This window comes from Saccopteryx leptura, chromosome 3 (genome assembly GCF_036850995.1).
Source record: "Saccopteryx leptura isolate mSacLep1 chromosome 3, mSacLep1_pri_phased_curated, whole genome shotgun sequence".
NCBI classification, from domain to species: Eukaryota; Metazoa; Chordata; class Mammalia; order Chiroptera; family Emballonuridae; genus Saccopteryx; species Saccopteryx leptura.
Window position 1 is genome coordinate 286,343,724 of NC_089505.1, and position 19,957 is coordinate 286,363,680.

General features: G+C 50.2%; 1 protein-coding gene and 1 non-coding gene across 2 annotated transcripts in view; one reads left to right on the top strand and one right to left on the bottom strand.

The window, feature by feature from the left end:
- The window catches only part of ALK (ALK receptor tyrosine kinase), a 693,423-nt gene that overhangs the window by 538,524 nt on the left and 134,942 nt on the right, over positions 1-19,957 (top strand). The gene's annotated exons all lie outside the window — the stretch shown is intronic.
- TRNAT-UGU (transfer RNA threonine (anticodon UGU)) lies at positions 11,226-11,301 on the bottom strand. The gene has a single exon. It is a non-coding gene; the product is annotated as a tRNA-Thr (tRNA).

Here is a 19,957-nt window from a genome sequence, read left to right on the forward strand (position 1 = left end):
AACCTGGCCCCACACCCGCCCTGAGACCTCGAGGCCAAGCCCGAGCAGCACGCCTCAGTTTCAAATTCTGAAGGAAAGTACCTGACTGGACCAGATGGGTCTTTTGAGCAAGGCCACATCAGTTCGGGCTGCTAGGCCTGTGGGAGGGCTGCTCTTCAATCATGGCCAGAAAGGGGTCACATACAGCACAGAGAACTAGCCACTTAAGAGGGGGCAGCTTCTTTAGAAGCCAGAGCAGGGAGCGGGCCACACTCGGCCTCTCTGAACCGCCTGCCTTACTTAGACATCCTTCGGTCTTTTCACGGCCCTACAGACTCAGAAATGAGCTCTGAAGGATCTTGTGACGGGCACATGGCAGCAGCCGGAAAGTCATACGCAAGGTGCTCCGTGGGAGGCTGGGCTGGGACTGCAGGGCTGGGAGTGAGAGGAACGCCTTGGTCTCGGCCTGAGGCTCACCTGTGAATAGGCCCAATGGCTGTCCCTTGTCTAAAGTTTCAGCACTTGCTTATTTCTCTCCTTACCTTTGAGGCTCCTTGTCCTAATCAGGCGAAAAGAAGTAAAAGTGTTTTCTTTGTGGAGTTGGAGTGTTTATAAGATATTCAGCAGTGCTTATATGTATTAGCTTGAATCATATGAAATTGCCATGTCCATGGTTCCAAAGTGGCCCCAGGTCAGCAATTTCAGCCTAATGGCAAGTTTTCAATAAACACTTTCCCTCAGCCCCTCACTCCACCACGACCTCCTCCACCGGAAAAGATTGAAACCTCGACACTCACTCACAGCTCAGTGCAGGTGTGCAATGCAGACAGGGGCGGGGCTCACCTCAGACAGCACTTTGCAGGTCCCCGCCCTCTGCCCTCAGGAGAGGGGGCTTGCTGTTAATGGCGCTAGATGGAGACTTAGCAGGGCAACAGGAGCTCTGGGTTCTCAGGCCGGAAAATTCCAGAGATGAGTCTTTTCTGTTCAGTTACATCATTTTTTTCTTCCTCTCCTACCTTGAAATCGGGGAGATTGTAAATGTAAATATACAAAAAGTGAAAAATTGATGGTTGATTGACAGGAGTGAGCAGTGTATCCAGCTCTTTCTCTTCCCTTGGAGATGCGCCCAGCCAGCCTTGCAGATTCGTCAGCCAGCGTCGCCCTGCAGCTCTTGCACAGGCAGGGCGTGGGGGTGAGGGCAGGAAGGATGGGGGGCCAGGGGACTCGGAACTAGTCCCCTTCCCCCTCCAGGGCTCACGCTTCCCAGCTGCAGAGTGAGTAATGAGTCAGGTGCACCCTTGCTGCTGTTCAGCCCCAGCGCTCTCTGAGACGGGGAGGGGGGCATAGGCAGATGACCTGGAGTGAGGGAGGACGGCCAAGGGAGCCCAGTGCCAACTGTGCCAGTGAACGAGTGGTCCATGTCCATCTACCCCACAGCCTGACCCTTTCTCACTCTGCCCTCTCCCCCAGGCGCTGTCGGGCTCTGCCCTCCCCCCTGCCCCTCCCCCACAGTCCCTCCTATTCCTCACTGCCCCCAGCCTCTCTTCTCTTTCCTCTCACCCATTACAGTCTTGATTCCTTGTGGCTGCTGCTCTATAGATGGGTCTGGGAGAGCCTGCATTGCTGATTGCTGATTAAGTATTCAGTATCATAATGTCAACCCTCCCGGGCCTTGGTTTCCCCATCTGACATAGTGCCCTCTGTGCCTTTGCTTTAGTGTGTTTAATGTTGCCACCGCACAGGCACATTTTGGGCGAGGCTGGGGAGGACCTCGAGTAGGGGCTCCCAGGCTGCACTGCCCTCGAGACCTTGAGGACCCCTCAGGGGGAGACAGGTTCACGTGGCTCCCCCAGCACCGCCAGCCCCCACGTGGCTCTCAAAGACACCTCTGGCTTTCCTTTTTCCCAACCATTTTTACAGCTAATAATAGTAGTAAGTGTGCGCCACTTGTGACAGCTCCCCAAGGGCTTCCACACAGGCGTATCCTCTGCTCTTCCCAGAGTCCTCACTGGCTCAGGTCAGCAGTAGGGGAGGTGAGGGTGCAGCCCAGACATGCAGTGGGTGGCTAGTGCTCAGCACAGCTGGAACCAGAGCCGAGGTCGCCGACTCCTGGTCTGTGCCTTGTCCGTGATTCCGCACCACCACACCGAGACAGTTGTCAACTCCAACTTCTTACACTGCGGGAAGCTGGAAGAGATGGTGGCTGCCAAGGTTAGGGGCGCTGAGGCCAGGGCCGAGGAGGTCCTGAATGCCTGCGGCTGCAGGGACCCCAACAGGACACTTCTTGGCTCTTAATGCCAACACCTGCTCTTCATTTGAACAGCCCCAGTTGTGTCACTCCTCTCTTTGACTCTCCTTCCAGCGAGAACCTTCCCTTCAGGAGTGCACGTCTGCCTCCCGCCCACCCCCTCCTCCCACTGAGCTAACTGGGTGTGCCTGGCCCGCCGTGGCCTCTCCAATCTGACTCCACTTTGACTTCTTGGCTGCAGTTGTAGCCATACATCATCAAGTCTTTCCGTGTGTTTAGCCAGATTTCCCAAGTTGGGAATCTGATCACTCTAGCATATTTCTCTGGGTCAGACCACATAAGTCACAAGTGATGGCCGCCTTGGAATTGCTTGTCCTGGCTCAATCAGACATGGCAGGAGCGGTGCTGGGTGGCACTGTAGAGAGGAACTCGGGCAGCAAAGCAGAAGGGTGATGTATCCAGCACGGACGGGCATGTCGCTCGCGCCCTGGCCTTTGCCTGGGATGCCTTCCCTTCTCCCCTTATCAGATGAGAGATTTATCATGGCCCCACGTGAGTGTGACTCCCTGTGAAGCCTTCAGGGAGAATGAGTCAGTCTTCCCTTAAACATCCATATACCTCTCCTCAGTTTTCATGTCTTAACCTCCCTAGGAATATAAGATCCCAAGAGAATGAAAGTATTTTTGACCTATCTTTAATAATTCTACATATTAATTTTTTAAAGCTCTAATATAACTCAGTATTTCCAAACACTGTTGGGATGAAAAGTGCCCCATCTTCAAATACATGTAATGAATGTTAATTTTTAAACTGCTGCCCAGATTTTTTTTAGTGCAGGACTTTTCAGAGTGCTTAATGTGCTCATGCACCGTGCATATCGCTGCGACAAAAGTAGAATACGTAGGCTTTCTGTACTTATTGCCATGAAATTACCTTTTTGATGAAGCACCAAAATCAGCCCCCAGAACCACTGCTTTCTGCCAAACACCATTTGGGAGACACCAGTGTAGCAGAAGTTGCTCCAAGTCAGAGGTAGACAAGTCATAGCTCAAATCTGGCTCTGACCACTTAACTTCTGCAGGCAAAGAGGATAGCACCTCCTCCCAGGGCTGGTGGAGATGAAATGACATGCAGTGCAGGCAGAGTGGCTTACCCAGCAGCTGGCACGGAGCAGGCTCTCAGTACGTGGCCACCCCTGCCTCTTGGTGCTCGTACCCCGTAGAGTTTACTCCCGAGCCCACATTGTGGAGGGGCGGTCTCAGAAGTGCAGCCTGAGCCCACATTCTGGAGGGGCGGTCTCAGACGTGCAGCCTGAGCCCACATTGTGGAGGGGCGGTCTCAGAAGTGCAGCCTGAGCCCACATTCTGGAGGGGCGGTCTCAGAAGTGCAGCCTGAGCTCACATTCTGGAGGGGCAATCTCAGAAGTGCAGCCTGAGCCCACATTCTGGAGGGGCGGTCTCAGAAGTGCAGCCTGAGCCCACATTCTGGAGGGGCGGTCTCAGAAGTGCAGCCTGAGCCCACATTCTGGAGGGGCGGTCTCAGAAGTGCAGCCTGAGCCCACATTGTGGAGGGGCGGTCTCAGAAGTGCAGCCTGAGCCCACATTGTGGAGGGGCGGTCTCAGAAGTGCAGCCTGAGCCCACATTGTGGAGGGGCGGTCTCAGAAGTGCAGCCTGAGCCCACATTGTGGAGGGGCGGTCTCAGAAGTGCAGCCTGAGCCCACATTCTGGAGGGGCGGTCTCAGAAGTGCAGCCTGAGCCCACATTGTGGAGGGGCGGTCTCAGAAGTGCAGCCTGAGCCCACATTCTGGAGGGGCGGTCTCAGAAGTGCAGCCTGAGCCCACATTCTGGAGGGGCGGTCTCAGAAGTGCAGCCTGAGCCCACATTCTGGAGGGGCGGTCTCAGAAGTGCAGCCTGAGCCCACATTCTGGAGGGGCGGTCTCAGAAGTGCAGCCTGAGCCCACATTGTGGAGGGGCGGTCTCAGAAGTGCAGCCTGAGCCCACATTGTGGAGGGGCGGTCTCAGAAGTGCAGCCTGAGCCCACATTGTGGAGGGGCGGTCTCAGAAGTGCAGCCTGAGCCCACATTGTGGAGGGGCGGTCTCAGAAGTGCAGCCTGAGCCCACATTCTGGAGGGGCGGTCTCAGAAGTGCAGCCTGAGCCCACATTGTGGAGGGGCTGTCTCAGAAGTGCAGCCTGAGCCCACATTGTGGAGGGGCGGTCTCAGAAGTGCAGCCTGAGCCCACATTCTGGAGGGGCGGTCTCAGAAGTGCAGCCTGAGCCCACATTGTGGAGGGGCGGTCTCAGAAGTGCAGCCTGAGCCCACATTGTGGAGGGGCGGTCTCAGAAGTGCAGCCTGAGCCCACATTCTGGAGGGGCGGTCTCAGAAGTGCAGCCTGAGCCCACATTCTGGAGGGGCGGTCTCAGAAGTGCAGCCTGAGCCCACATTCTGGAGGGGCGGTCTCAGAAGCGCAGCCCCGCGAAGAGTCTGGGAGGCTTCCGATAGCTGACAGAGACCAGCAGGCCGCGCCTGCAGCAGCCACCCTGACTCGGACGCAGCTCAGTGCAGAGGTCTTCCCAGGATCTCCACATCTGCCCATCTCCCTACCGGAACCAGAGGTCACCGATGGACCACTAACTTCCTTCTGGCCACGACAAGTGCCCCAGGGCTGGGCCATGATAAAGCACTCTCATCTAGCACACTGAACGGAATACTGAAGTCGCTGTCCTCTATGGTTTCTGTCTCATCACCAGCATGTCCGATAGACCTGCCATGGCATGCCCTGGAGTTGGGCAGCCGAACAGTTCTGATCCTGATGGGACAGATAGGACAAGAATTATTTATACCTATCTTACAGATATGAAAAGCAAGCCCCAGAAAGAATAGCCCGGATAACTGAGCCTTTGCCTTAAGATCAACTGTTTCCCAGCCTTCCTGCTGGACATGCTCATCCTGACTCTTGATCCCCCTCCGGGGCCCTGGGGCCTGCCTGGCTCCCCCATGGGGTGTGATGCTCTGTCTCTGATTCCTCCATTGCTGGAGCCACACCACCAGCCAGGCCCCTCCTGAACAGCCCTCTCTGGTAGTCATGGTGACAGGGGCCTTGCCAACACTGGTCCTTTCTGGCTGGCTTCTCACCTTACTTCCCCCAGGCCTCGCCGTATACCCCGGGCTGCTCTCGGGTGTTGAGTGTATAAGCCATGTCTTCATCCCTCTTCCTGCTCAAATGGCCCCTCTCCATCTCCTGGCCAACCTATACACATCCTTCGTGACACCTGCAAGGTGCCACCTGCAAGAACAGAAAAAAATGAAAGGAGAGGCCACCAGCCATGGCACAGGCTGCCACCGATTCTTGCATTGGAGGGTTGCAAACAGCCCCGGTACAGTAGACCCCTGCTTCCTGAATGTGGAGTTGTTTTGTGTCTAAATGAACCTCTCTCTTCATCCGCTGCCCCCTACCCTGGTCAGTGCCATGCCAATTGCCTCTGCATAATGCACTGTGATCTCCCCACTGTGATTCCTAATAGACTGCAAAGCCAGGGAATCTCAGTCTATGAGGCAGCAATCACAAGCAAACAGTTTGAAGTGACTTTCGCTGGATGAGGCCACAGTCAAACAGAGGCCGAACCCCAGGCTGAGGCCTATTGTGAAGACTTCAGTCAGAATGGGGTCAAGAATGAAAGGACAGGCTGTGCCGCAGGCCAGGGAAACGCCTGCTCCCTGGTAACAAGGATCAGCTCCCCGCAGGAGAAAGCCGACTCCACTGTCTCCTCCAGGCCCGTGGAGAAGGCAGCCCTGCAGCCCATTTCATCAGGGGCCGACCGTCCCCAGGCTGTGCTTGGGCCAGGCAACCCTGGGGCTTGATGGGAGCGGGCCGATTTGCTCTTCCCAAAGACCTGACAAAGAAGGTCTTCTTATCGTCCCCAGAGCACACACGAGAAACTGTGTGTCTCAGGATGAGCTGCTTGCTCAGCTTACAGTGATTGTGCGATGGGGCAGCATCCAACTCAGGCAGCCCAGGACCCATGGAGGTGTCCGCACTGGAAGTGGGCCCCTTCGATGGAGCATCTCAGGGCACACTATTACCATGGAGAGAGCGCTGAGTGAGGAGTCCATCCTGACAGAGGGCACTGTTAGTCAAGGAAAGCAGGCTCCCTTCAGACCTGCCTGTTCTTTTTGTGTGATCTGGACCAGAACCAAACCTCTCGTGGTTCTATAACTACCCCACAGAATTATGACAAGGACTGAATCTCAGCATCATGTCAATGTGCTTAGGAAACCACGATGTTGACCATATGAGCCATTCGTACTTGCTGTCATATCATATGAATAAACAGTATGTGAGGAACCCTGGTCCTGCCACTAACTAGCTAACCGAAATGTCCCAACTGGCTCTGTGACTTGGTACCGCTGAGCTTGAGCTTTTCAACCACAGAGTGACACGACTGATGCATGGCCTCCTTCTCGCCTTACTTCCTACTGACCTGATGGGCCAAGTTGTTCAGAGACCCCATGAGCTGAGTCCGTGGTGCCCTGAGGACACGCAGCACAGCCTATGAATGGGAAGCATTATTATGATGAGCACTGTGCTGAGATGCCCTCTCCAGAGCTGCCAGCCCTTTACAGACTCTGTTTATTCATCCTGATAAGCAGACCCAGATGGGCCATCCTGGGGGACCATCTGGCTGGGGAGAGGTGCCAAGGCAGCTGCAGAGCGATGGGAGATTCTGGCTCACGGGGGTGAGGGTGGAATCCTGTAATCCATGCTTTCAGCACCCACCCAACCTGGCAGTGACCATGTTGCCTCTCAGAGAAGAGAGTGAACTTCTTCACCCCCAAATGTCCCCTTGTTTAGGGGGGACAAGTGCACTTGTCCAGTTCGTCAGCCCACATCAGGTTCATGGGAAAGTCTTCAAGGTGACACAGAAAACCCCCAAAGTCTTGCAGCCAAACCCAAGGTACAGTTCTAGGATCAGCACCATCAGAATCGGCATAATTGGAAATGCAAGTTAGCAGGCTCTGTCCTGGTGCTGCCGAACCAGAAAGTCTGGGGGTTGTAAGAAGCACCGTGTTGATGCATGCCGCAGTTTGAGAACCACCCCTGTGGAGGAAATGCCAGTTTCGTCTGAGGCTCGTGGAGGGCACTCTGCAGACGCAGAAGGTTCGCTTTGTGGCAGCTCGTTTTCTGAGCAGTCATTGGTCCCCGGGCTGGGCCTGGAAGGCAGTGGAGGGGAATGCCCCGCCCCCTCTCCTCCCCTAAGTTCACCTTACTCTCCAGGTAGTCCCTGCATCTTAGGAGTGAAGAGGACCACAAGTCAGTTCATTTATAATTAATAAGAGGTAAGAGGAGACAGGCTTTCTGAATTCTTTGCTTTGGGGCTCAGAATCTGGACCTAGATCTCCCCTCTGCCCTTTAAGAAAGGTGCCAAGGTCTTAGCTGCAGGCACACCCCAGCAGCTTGGAGCATCAGCCCCGTCACCTCCTCCCCTGCCCACATATACCGCATCACGTCCAAACCAAATGATTATCTGGTTATCTTTGCTTAGAGAGAAATGAAGGGAGGGAGAGAGAGAAACATCCATTTGTTTTTCCACTTATTCAGTCATTAGTTGATTCTTGTATGTGCCCTGACCAGGGATCTAACCCACAACCTTGATGTATTGGGATGATGCTCTAACCAACTGAGCTACTCAGCCAGGGCCTGATTATCTTTAGTGGTTCGGTTCAGTATTTCTCCCAAGTGCTAATGGAACTGCTCTCACCTCTCATTGTTAAGCAGAAAAGTCTGCTCTTGACAGGTAGCTCCAGGTTAATTAATAACTGGAATTTGAGCAGAAGCAAGCAGGCATTCTGTTTAGTCTAGAATTCTCCCCCGTTTACTGTCAAATCTGACTTGGAAACCTAAGGGGGGAAAACCATGCCATGTCTCATTTATCTCTGCAGTCCCATATGGCATTTGGAAGATGCTCTGTAGCTATTTTGATTCAGGGCAGTCTGCCCTGGGTTCAGCAGAGTGTTAGCGGCAGAGCCTGGGTTGAAGGAACACAGAGCTCAGTGCTGGGCTGTGACCTTGTTGTGGCAGCAGTGCCTGCCAGGATGGGGCTCTGACTCCTGAGGCAGGTCAGGGAGAGCTTAGCCCTGGCCTGGGACAAGCAGGAATTGCAAACAGGGCAATGTCAGCATTGGCCGAGGCGATAACCAAATGCCATTCCACCATTTCCATTATGAGGGGTCTCTGTGCCCATCAGGAGGCAAGGGGCAGGAGAAAGCCCCAGATTTGGATGCTGAAAGACAGCTCTAGAATGAAACAATTGGGTGGCCTTTCATAAGTTACCAAATCCTGAAAAGTTGTTTCTCATCTGGAATATGGAAAGAGGGAAAGCTACGTCCCGGGGTTGCTGTGACTCCAGGGAGCTATCATCTATGCAGCACCTTCTCACATAGGGTCACTTCCTCCTCTCTGCTCCTCTTAGGACGCAATACTTTGAGGTAAGGATATAAGCATGTTAGAGTCATAAAATTTGAGGAGAACATGTTCCAAATTCGTTGCATCAGGGCTTGCAGAGTTAGTGAAAAATGGAATGGCCTGGCTCCACCGATCTGTGGAGTTAGGCTGGTGCCCAGACTAATGGTGGCCACTGGCTTCTCAGAAGTTTGTCATGAGGCCCTCCCTGGGAAGTCACCAACTTCACACAGATGTCTCCCCATTACAACCTCCAGCCTACCCTCCAGGGTCTGGGCTCTGAGTTCAGCAGATGGCATGATCAAGAATGGAGGAGGAGACACAGAAGAGTTGGTATCGTATGATTCCATTGATCTAAAATACAAACTAATGTAGAGTGACAAAGCGCAGACCAGAAGTGCCTGGGCCCAGAGACATAGGAAGGGCACGGACTGCAAAGGTCATGAGGAGTTCCCTGGGGGTGATGGAGAGGTTCTGCATTTTTTATTGTGCTGATGATTTCGCCACTGTCTACCACAGTCTTGCTGCCTGGTCAACATGTCCGCCATTAGCACAGAAGCCCACCTGGCAAGCCAGAATTTAGCAAAGGGAAGCTACTAGGGCTTCAGATGAATGGTCAGGGTTCTTCTCCTCATGCAGGGACAGAGGATCCCACCCTTAGAATATTCTAGAAGGTCTATTGGACTGGCACCCAGAAGGTCACAATTCTAGTCCCTCTCTACCCCTTACCTCCTACCTGACCTTGAACCGGCTTCCTCATCCATAAAATCAGGTGACAGTAACATGTCATAGAGTGTTGTCAGGATCAGATGAAATTAGTTAAGTTTTTGAGCTTCAAGAAATGGAGAGTGCTGAGCAAGATCTTTTATTCTGAGTTGCTCTTCCAGGGGCCAAGTGAAGTCAGGGGAGAGGTACAGACCAAGCCTGAACATCAGGGCAAGAAACTACGAGTGCAATTATCCCACTGATTGTAACAGCCCCAGGAAGCATGTTGCACAGTGAATGACCAGCTCTTGGGGACTGCCTGGCTGGGTCAGCTGCCTCTGGTTCATTCATCTCCTCCCAGTTCAGAGATTCTGACAGATGGACGCAGGAATTGCTTCCTAGTTCAGTGAGTGAAATGGATGCAGAGAATAGTTTACGGTTACCCTGAGCCAGTAAATCCAGGCTCCTCTGCACTGTGATGTGTCTGGAACACATTAAATCTGGCATAAGACAAAACATAAAATATAGCAAAGTTTAGTTGATTTGTTAATTTAGTTGTCAATGGAAATCAGATGTCGAGATTCACTGCAGTGCAAAGTGGCAATTTGTGCCTCTGTTAAAAGCACGGTCTAAACCGTGATTTAGAACCCTTGCCAGGGCACGATGGGAGCCTCGGGGAGGCGGTAGCCCTGAGAGGTGTCGGCAGCTTGGCAGCTCAGCCTTGGGAGGTCCATCTCCTCATCCCCACCTCTGGCCTCACTTGTGTCAGCAGGAGGTTCTCAGGGAGCTGTGGGTCAGGGTGTAAATGAAGTATGGATCACTAAAAATAAAGCAGAGACTTCATTCAAATGTTACCTTCCTATGGATCATTTTTTTCCCTCTAAAAATGGATGGAAACCCTGTCCTGCCTGCCTCCTGGAGTGAGTGTAAGGCAGTAATGAGATAATCGTGGTGAAAGTGCTTTGAAGAGTTTCATGAATAGAAACATGGGGTGAATAGGCATCCTCTGCATGGAGGCTTAGGTCTAGGGAGAGAGAGAGGGGACTCTTCTTTCAGAATAACTACTTCCTTTTCTCTGGTTTTAAAAGTTATATATGCCCATTACAGATCACATAAATTCAGAAAGGCAGAAAAAAGAAAACTCAAAGCATTCATAATCCTCCAGTTCAGAGGTAACCTTGTTAACAAGTTGATATATGCGCTCTAATATTCCTCTCTGTGTATAGAAATGGGTTTACCCATGCTGTTCCAACAGACTTAGATACGGGTGTGGGAGCAGGGGGAGGGAGAGTTAATTTATCAGAAAAATACCTCATGTTAGTAAAACTTCTTCAAAAACATCTTTGTGTGAGACAGGTGTGCCAGCCTTTATTATCATTACCGTATCACAGCTCGTTTCTTAGTTAGTGCTTTTATGCTATTATAATCTATTATGAGTATTTTGGGGTCTAAGTGCCTGTATAACTCTCTTTCCTCAAGGATGCTTTCCTAGAAGTGCAACTTTGAGGTTTAAGAGGCTGAATAAAAGTGTTTGGGGTTTGTTGGGTTTTTTTGTATTTTTCTGAAGTTGGAAACGGGGAGGCAGTCAGACAGACTCCCGCATGCGCCCGACTGGGATCCACCTGGCATGCCCACCAGGGGGCGATGCTCTACCCATCTGGGGCGTCGCTCTGTTGCAACCAGAGTCATTCTAGCACCTGAGGCAGAGGCCATGGAGCCATCCTCAGCGCCCGGGCCAACTTTGCTCCAATGGAGCCTTGGCTGCGGGAGGGGAAGAGAGACAGAGAGGAAGGAGAGGGGGAGGATGGAGAAGCAGATGGGCGCTTCTCCTGTGTGCCCTGGCTGGGAATCGAACCCAGTACTCCTGCACACAAGGCCGACGTTCTACCACTGAGCCAACCAGCCAGGGCCAAGGCTGAACAAAAGTTTTAAGATTCTCAAAACATATTGCCAAACTTTTCTAGAAAATTTATATCAGTTCATGTTCTCACCAGAAATATGTAAAAGTTCCTAACTCACAATATCTTTTTTAGTACTGAATATTATTTTGAAATCTTTGCTAATTTGATGCAGCCCGATTTAAAAAATCTAACCCTTAATTAACTTATCTGCTTCAGAGATAGCACAATAAAAAAGCTGTGGTACATTTACACAATGGAATACCACTTGGCTGAAAAAAAGAAGGAAATCTTAACCTTTGTGACAGCATGGATGGACCTGGAGAGTATTATGCTGAGCGAAATAAGGTAGTCAGAGGAAGACAAATACCGTATGTATGACCTCACTTATATGAGAAATTTAATGAACAAAATAAACCGATAACAAAATAGAAATAGAAGCATAGATATGTAGAACAGACTGACAGCTGTCAGGGGGAGAGGGGTTGGGGATTAAGCAAAAATAAGAAGAGTAGCTTTGCCATCAGTAAAATGGACTTTATCAGAAGTTCTAACTAGTGGCCCTCGCCTTCCCTTCCTTTCTGAAACTTAAACCCAGAGTGGTGCACACAGAGGTCTCCAGCACCAGACTGCTGGTGATTAGTTCACCACCGCTTCCCATTCCCTCCCTCCTTCTACCATTGATGGGCAGGAGACCTCGGAGGTTGACATGACTACCGCAAGAAACAGGCTGCTAAACACAAAGACGCTCTGTGCCTACTTTCTGACATGTCTGAGCGTATTTTCTTTGCTGATCCTACTTTTCATGAGACATCCCAGGCTGACAGATCTGGCCCGGGGGATAACTTGGATGAGTTGTAGTCATCGACACTGGTGGTGCTTGCTGGTCCTTGGCCCGGAGTCTTCGCTGGGCAAGAAGGCAGCACGTTGGCAATGCTCCAGGGATACCCAGAAATGGCTCTGCTGCTGCTTCACGTTCAGGATAAAACTGCAGAGCTGCCCAAACCCCCCAGGTCTGAGCCAGCATCCTCCCTCCCGAACCTGGCACCTGCCCTGTCCTCTTTGCCACACCAAGTGCTTCAACAGAGAACCCAGGGCGGGGCGAGGGGCAGTGAAGAGCAGCCCCATCCGGCCCTGCAGTTGTCTGCCAGGAGGCAGGTGTGTGCTGAGCAGGTGAGGGCAGCTCTTGTCGGCCCAGAGAGCTCAGTTGACAACGCAGGCCAGTGACTGCCAATCTGAGCTCGGAACAGAGCTTCCTGCCCATTCTTCTCTTCGGTAAGATGGAGTCCCAGGGGAGACTGGAGAGGGAAATGTTACAAACCAGCCTCTCTCTGGCTGCTTTCCTAAACTCTACTTATCTTTACAATTACCCAGAAAAATAAAAAAAAAAGGCATTTTTTCTCAGAAGAAGAAACTGAGCCTCAGAGAGGTTGGACCATCCAAGGTCACACAAATAGTAAGTGGCCAAGCTGAGCTTGAACTTGATCTGCTAATTCCAGAACCTTCAGTCCCCTCACTCACTGTGCTCTGAAGGAAGCAGGCAGAGCTGGCTGTGGCTGGGAAGACCGTGTGTCATCTCTACCATGGCACTCACCACAAGGGAAGCAGGATCCAAGAAGTGATGTGGACATCTGCCTCTCTCCAGACACCAGGACACGGCCACGCTAGGGGTGACCGGTTTCACAAACTGCTGGCATGTATTGCAGATGGCATCGAGGAAGATTGGACCCTTGGAACAGAGAAGGGGAAAGAGCATCCCTCCTTCCTCTTGGCTTCACTAAGAATCCACAACACATAAACCTTTGCAGTGACTACCGCTGTGGAGCCATCTGCTCTCAGAGCCCCAAGGACCACCACCCTTGCGACACGGAGCTGGAAGAGCAAAACAGGGAGGAGCTGGTGATGGGGCAGCGGAGTTCGCGGGGACCAGAGCCAGCTCGCTCTCCACACCGCACCCTCTGCAGGCAGCCTGCCAGCTCCTCCCACAGCCCTGCCTTCCCAGCATGCCCCTCACCTGAGCGCCACCCGGACATGTCCCCCTGAGCCACAGTAGCAACCCTCTTGGCACTCCCCAAGCTCCCTGATGCAGTCCTGCCTCCTGAGCCTCCTTAACATCACAGCAGCTGCCCTGTGAGGCCCTGCAGGCCCTGCAAGAGGAAGCAGGATGGGTGGCCAAAGTCACTGCCCCTGGCCCGTTCCGGCTGGCACAGCCTCCTCCTCTTGCCTGCCTCTGCAGATGACGGCCCACTTTGCCCAGGTGTTAGTCTCAGTGCCGCCTCACGCTGCTGCTTCTCATCCCACAGTCCCTTCCTAACGTTCTGCCTTTGAAATGGCTCTCACCAGCCGCCTCCTCCCCACTCCACACCCTGTGCTGACCCAGACCTCCCTGGACTCCTTCAATGACCCTCTGGCCACCAACGTCTCCAGCCCACTCCCACCCCATGCCTTTCTCCACACCCTTAGGATGTCTCCTGCTCTGGTCCTGTCCTGTCTGAAAGTATTGATATTTTATATATTCATTGTCACCTATGGGCTTGCAGTCCACAATACTCCTTTTTGTTTATTCTGGCGCTCCTAAAATGACCTTTTCCACCTTGGTGGGTCTAGCATATTAAAAGCATGGACTTCAGGCCCTGGCTGGTTGGTTCAGTGGTAGAGCATCGGCCTGGCGTGTAGAAGTCCCGGGTTCAATTCCCGGCCAGGGCACACAGGAGAGGCGCCCATCTGCTTCTCCACCCCTCCCCCTCTCCTTCCTCTCTGTCTCTCTCTTCCCCTCCCGCAGCCAAGGCTCCATTGGAGCAAAGATGGCCCGGGCGCTGGGGATGGCTCCTTGGCCTCTGCCCCAGGCGCTAGAGTGGCTCTGGTCACAGCAGAGCGACGCCCCGGAGGGGCAGAGTGTCACCCCCTGGTGGGCGTGCCGCATGGATCCCGGTCGGGCGCATGCGGGAATCTGTCTGTCTCTCCCCGTTTCCAACTTCAGAAAAATACAAAAAAAAAAAAAAGAGCATGGACTTCAGAGTCAGGCAGATCTGCTCAGATCTGGGCTTTGCCGATACTTTATAGCCTCGAAAATGACTTTACAAACCCTTGGATCTCAGTTTCCTTCTCAGTCCAGCAGAGATGACAGCTACTTCATACGTTGCTGTATAATACTGATAAAGCCCGAGCTCTGTGGTCTGTCACTCAAGGCTTTCATGAATGACAGTTTGTCCCTTCCCCAGATCACCCAGACAACCTGCTGTTCCCTGAGCATCCGTCCTCTGCCTGGGACTCCCTCGTCCTTTCTCCTTGTCCGATGAACTCCCGTCAATTCTTTGAGCAAAACTCAAGTGTCACCTGTTTTCTAGAGCCTTCCTTTGTCTCATAGTTAGACACCTGTCCTCTTTATGCCTGTCATTCATATGTTTCAGTTATCTATGAACAAATACTCAGAGTGTGGCTGTAAAACAACTTCTATATTTTGTGGGACAAGAGTTCAGTCAGGGCTCAGCTAGGTCACTTTTCATATCATGTGGCATTGATGGAGGCCACACAGTGGCATCCAGCCAACAGGGCCAGTGGTGGGCACGGCCCAGCCTGGCCTTGCTCACCTGTCTGCTACATTAGCAAAGACGGGTGGGAGGCTGGCTTGACAAGGCCGTCCTCTGAGAGCCCACCCTCGACGTCTTCAGCAGGGCAGCCTCTGGGTGATCATACTTCTTACATGGAAGCTTCAGGTTCCACAGCCGAATGCCTCTATGACAAAGAAGGGAGCTGCATAGCTGTTTTGTGATCTAGCCTCAAAAGTCTCATGGTGGCTTCCAACACATGCTATTAATAGTCCAAGCAGTTACAAGCCTGCCTAGATTCCGGGGGAGAAGACAGATCTTCACCTCTCAGTAATTCTGTCAAGAGGATTATTAAACATTTTCCAGATGTTTTAAAACTGTCACAACACATACCTATTTTAGCAACTAATATTAGCCCACCTATCTGCACCAACCTACAGGATGGCCTCCAGGATGTAGGCTACGCTTTCTTCGTCGTCTACCATTTGTTGAACACTCACTGCGTCCCGGGCACTAAGGCATATCTGTAGTTTTTCTAAACCTTGAAGCAATCCTGCAAGATAGGTTCTGAAGTTCAAGGCGGTCAAGTACTTTGTACAAGACCAACGGTTGGAGTCAGAATTCAGTTTTGGTCCATCTATCTCCAAAACCAGTCCTCCTTCCGTAGCCTCTGCCTATGCTCAGCAGATTACAAAGGCCAGTGGGGACTCAGGACGGCCACACAGTGAAACACTTCCCGTCGGGGCCGTTTAAGACCTGTCATCCTCGCACTCCCGGGAGTTCCATGACAGAAGCACTTCCTGCTCTGGAACTTTCCTGAACTGAGAGGATGCCTGTGTCGCCCCCTGTGACCTGGCAGGTCCGCCGGCGACCTGTGGGCACGAACAGCCGTATAGGAGTCCTGACAGCCCTCTCCCATCAAGTCTTGTCTGTTTTCTCACCTATTTTCTCTAAAAGAAATCGTAAACTCTGTTCTGTGGCACTTCGCTCTCAAGCACATAGTACATGGCGGGAATCCCCTGAGAGTTCAGGAAATACTCATAAAAATGGAAATGGAACCCTGTGCTCGTGGACCTGCTGGGCCTGGAGCAGCCCTTGGCAGGATGTGTCCCACATTTAACAGCAAGAGTGGGGGCTGAGAGGATTCTCGCCGAGCCGGGAGCCTCCCGCAGGCTTTCCAATCTGTCACCCACATGTATCACTATTACCAGACCCGCCTCCCCCACCCTGGCACCTTCCTCCGACGTGTGGAGTCCTCTCCTCTGTTCCCTGTTGTTGGCTGAGACCTTGACCCGCACACAGCTCAGGGGGAATAAAGGCCCCTTAGAGCTCATCTGGACCGACCCTATCAGCTCACAGGTAAACAGTCTTCAGGTGAGCGAGGGCACATGCGCAGTCCAGCGCCGCTCAGCCCATACACGGCCGTGTCAGACAGGCCTGCAGCCTCCGCACTCCCAGCCGGTGCACTCAGGCTGTGTCTGCTGCTCACACCAGCCTGTCCCGCCGGAAGCCGGACGGGAGGGGGGTTAAGAGGAAAGGTCAGAGAAGAACTGAGCTCCTCGCTGCACCACAACCACCACAACCACCGGCGTCTCGTTAGGCCGTACTGTTGTCTTCTTGCCCAGCATCTTAATTAGGGCTTATTTGCAAGGCCAGTCGTCTTTTTAATTGTGGTAAAATACGTATCAGATAAAATTCACCATCTTAAGCCATTTTTAAGAGTACACTTCAGTTGTGTTAAAAATATTTATGGTGTGCGACCAATTTCCAAAATGTTTTCATCTTGCAAAATTGTAATTCTGAGGGCCCTGGCCGGTTGGCTAAGCGGTAGAGCGTCGGCCTAGCGTGCGGAGGACCCGGGTTCGATTCCCGGCCAGGGCACACAGGAGAAGCGCCCATTTGCTTCTCCACCCCTCCGCCGCGCTTTCCTCTCTGTCTCTCTCTTCCCCTCCCGCAGCCAAGGCTCCATTGGAGCAAAGATGGCCCGGGCGCTGGGGATGGCTCTGTGGCCTCTGCCTCAGGCGCTAGAGTGGCTCTGGTGAGCATCGCCCCCTGGTGGGCAGAGCGTCGCCCCATGGTGGGCGTGCCGGGTAGATCCCGGTCGGGCGCATGCGGGAGTCTGTCTGACTGTCTCTCCCTGTTTCCAGCTTCAGAAAAATGAAAAAATAAATAAATAAAAATTCTTTTAAAATTGTAATTCTGTACTCATTAAACAATTCACTGTTCTTCCCTTTCCAATATTTCACTATCTGTCTCTATGAATTCCAGGCACCTGTATAAGTAGAATCAGGCAGTATTTGTCTTTTTGTGGCTGGTTTATTTCACTAGCATAATGTCCTCAAAGTTCATCCGTGTTGTAGCATGTGGCAGAATTTCCTTCTTCTTTAGGGTTGACTAATATTCCATTGTACAGATACATCACATTTTGTTTATCTATTCATCTGTTGATGGACATCAGTGTTCTTTCTATTTCTTGGCTTTTGAGAACAGTGCTGCTGTGAACATAGATATAAAAATATCTCTTCAAAACCCTGATTTCAATTTTTTAAATATATTTATATGCCCAGAGGTAAACTGCTGGATCATATGGTCATTCTATTTTGAATTTTTTGAGCAACCACCACAATATTTTTTTAATTAAATTTAATGCAGTGACATTGATAAATCAGGGTACATATGTTGAGAGAAAACATCTCCAGATTATTTTGACATTTGGTTGTGCTGCATACCCCTCCCCCAAACTCAAATTGTCTTCTGTCACCTGGTTTTCTTTGTGCCCCTCCCCTCCCCCATGGCCTCTCCCCTTCCTCGCCCCATCCCTCCTCCCCCCACCCTCCCACCCCCGTTGCCATCACATTCTTGTTCATGTCTCTGAGTCTCATCTATGTATAGATTCATATAGTTCTTAGTTTTTTCTGATTTACTTATTTCACTCTGTATAATGTTATCAAGGTCCATCCATGTTATTGTAAATGATCTGATGTCATCATTTCTTATGGCTGAGCAGTATTCCATAGTATATATGTACCAAAGCTTTTTAATCCACTCGTTCTCTGACGGACACTTGGGCTGTTTCCAGATCTTCGCTATTGTGAACAATGCTGCCACAAACATGGGGGTGCATTTCTCCTTTTGGAGCCGTTCTATGGTGTTCTTGGGGTATATTCCTAAAAGTGGGATAGCTGGGTCAAAAGGCAGTTCGATTTTCAGATTTTTGAGAAATCTCCATACTGTTTTCCACAGTGGCTGCACCAGTCTGCATTCCCAACAGCAGTGCAGGAGGGTTCCCTTTTCTCCAAATCCTCGCCAGCATTTACTCTGTGTTGTTTTGTTGATGAGCACCATTCTGGTTGGTGTGAGGTGATATCTCATTGTGGTTTTAATTTGCATTTCTCTAATGATTAGTGATGTTGAGCATTTTTTCATATGCCCTATTGGCCATATGTATGTCCTCTTTGGTGAAGTGTCTATTCATTTCTTTTTCCCATTTTTTGATTGGACTGTTTGTTTTCCTGGTGTTGAAATTTACAAGTTCTTAATAAATTTTGGTTATTAACCCCTTATCAGACATATTGTCAAATATGTTCTCTCATTGTGTAGTTTGCCTTTTTATTCTGTTCTTATTGTCTTTAGCTGCGCAAAAGCTTTTTAGTTTGATATAGTCCCATTTGTTTATCCTGTCTTTTATTTCCCTTCTCCATGGAGATAAATCAGCAAATATATTGCTCCGAGAGATGTCAGAGAGCTTCCTGCCTATGTTTCCTTCTAAGATGCTTATAGTTTCACAGCCTACATTTAAGTCTTTTATCCATTTTGAGTTTATTTTTGTGATTGGTGTAAGCTGGTGATCTAGTTTCATTTTTTTGCAGGTAGCTGTCCAATTTTCCCAACACCATTTGATAAAGAGGCTGTCTTTACTCCATTGTATTTCCTTACCTCCTTTGTCAAATATCAGTTGTCCATAGAGCTGTGGGTTTATTTCTGGGTTCTCTATTCTGTTCCATTGATCTATATGCCTGTTCTTATGCCAGTATCAGGCTGTTTTGAGTACAATGGCCTTGTAGTATAACTTGATATCCGGAAGTGTGATACCTCCCATTTTATTCTTCTTTTTTAAGATTGCTGAGGCTATTCGTGTTCCTTTTTGGTTCCGTATAAATTTTTGGAATATGTGATCTATATCTTTGAAGTATATCATTGGTATTTTAATTGGCATTGCATTGAATTTATAGATTGCTTTGGGTAATATAGACATTTTAATGATGTTTATTCTTCCTAACCATGAGCACGGTATATGCTTCCACTTGTTTGTATCTTCCTTGATTTCTTTTATCAATGCTTTGTAATTTTCCGAGTACAAGTCTTTAGTCTCTTTGGTTAAGCTTACTCCTAGGTACTTTATTTTTTTGGTTGTAATAGTGAAGGGGATTGTTTTCTTAATTTCTCTTTCTGACTGTTCATTGTTGGCATATAAGAATGCCTCTGATTTCTGAGTATTGCTTTTATATCCTGCCACTTTGCTGAATTCATTTATCAGGTCCAGTAGTTTTTTGACTGAGACTTTAGGGTTTTCTATATACAATATCATATCATCTGCAATTAATGATAGTTTTACTTCTTCTTTTCCAACTTGAATGCCTTTTATTTCTTCTTGTTGTCTGATTGCTGTGGCTAGGACTTCCAGGACTATGTTAAATAAGAGTGGTGAAAGGGGGCACCCCTGCCTTGTTCCTGATCTTAAGGGGATTGCTTTTAATTTTTGCCCATTGAGTATGATGTTGGCTGTGGGTTTGTCATAGATGGCTTTTATCATGTTGAGGTATGTTCCCTGTATTCCCACTTTGCTGAGAGTTTTGATCATGAATGGGTGCTGGATTTTATCAAATGCTTTTTCTGCATCTATTGAAATTACCATATGGTTTTTCTCCTTCTTTTTGTTTATGTGATGAATTACATTAATTGATTTACAAATATTGTACCAACCTTGCCTCCCCAGAATAAATCCCACTTGATCATGGTGTATGATTTTTTCCATATATTGTTGGATCTGGTTTGCTAATATTTTGTTGAGGATTTTAGCATCTATATTCATCAGAGATATTGGCCTATAATTTTCTTTC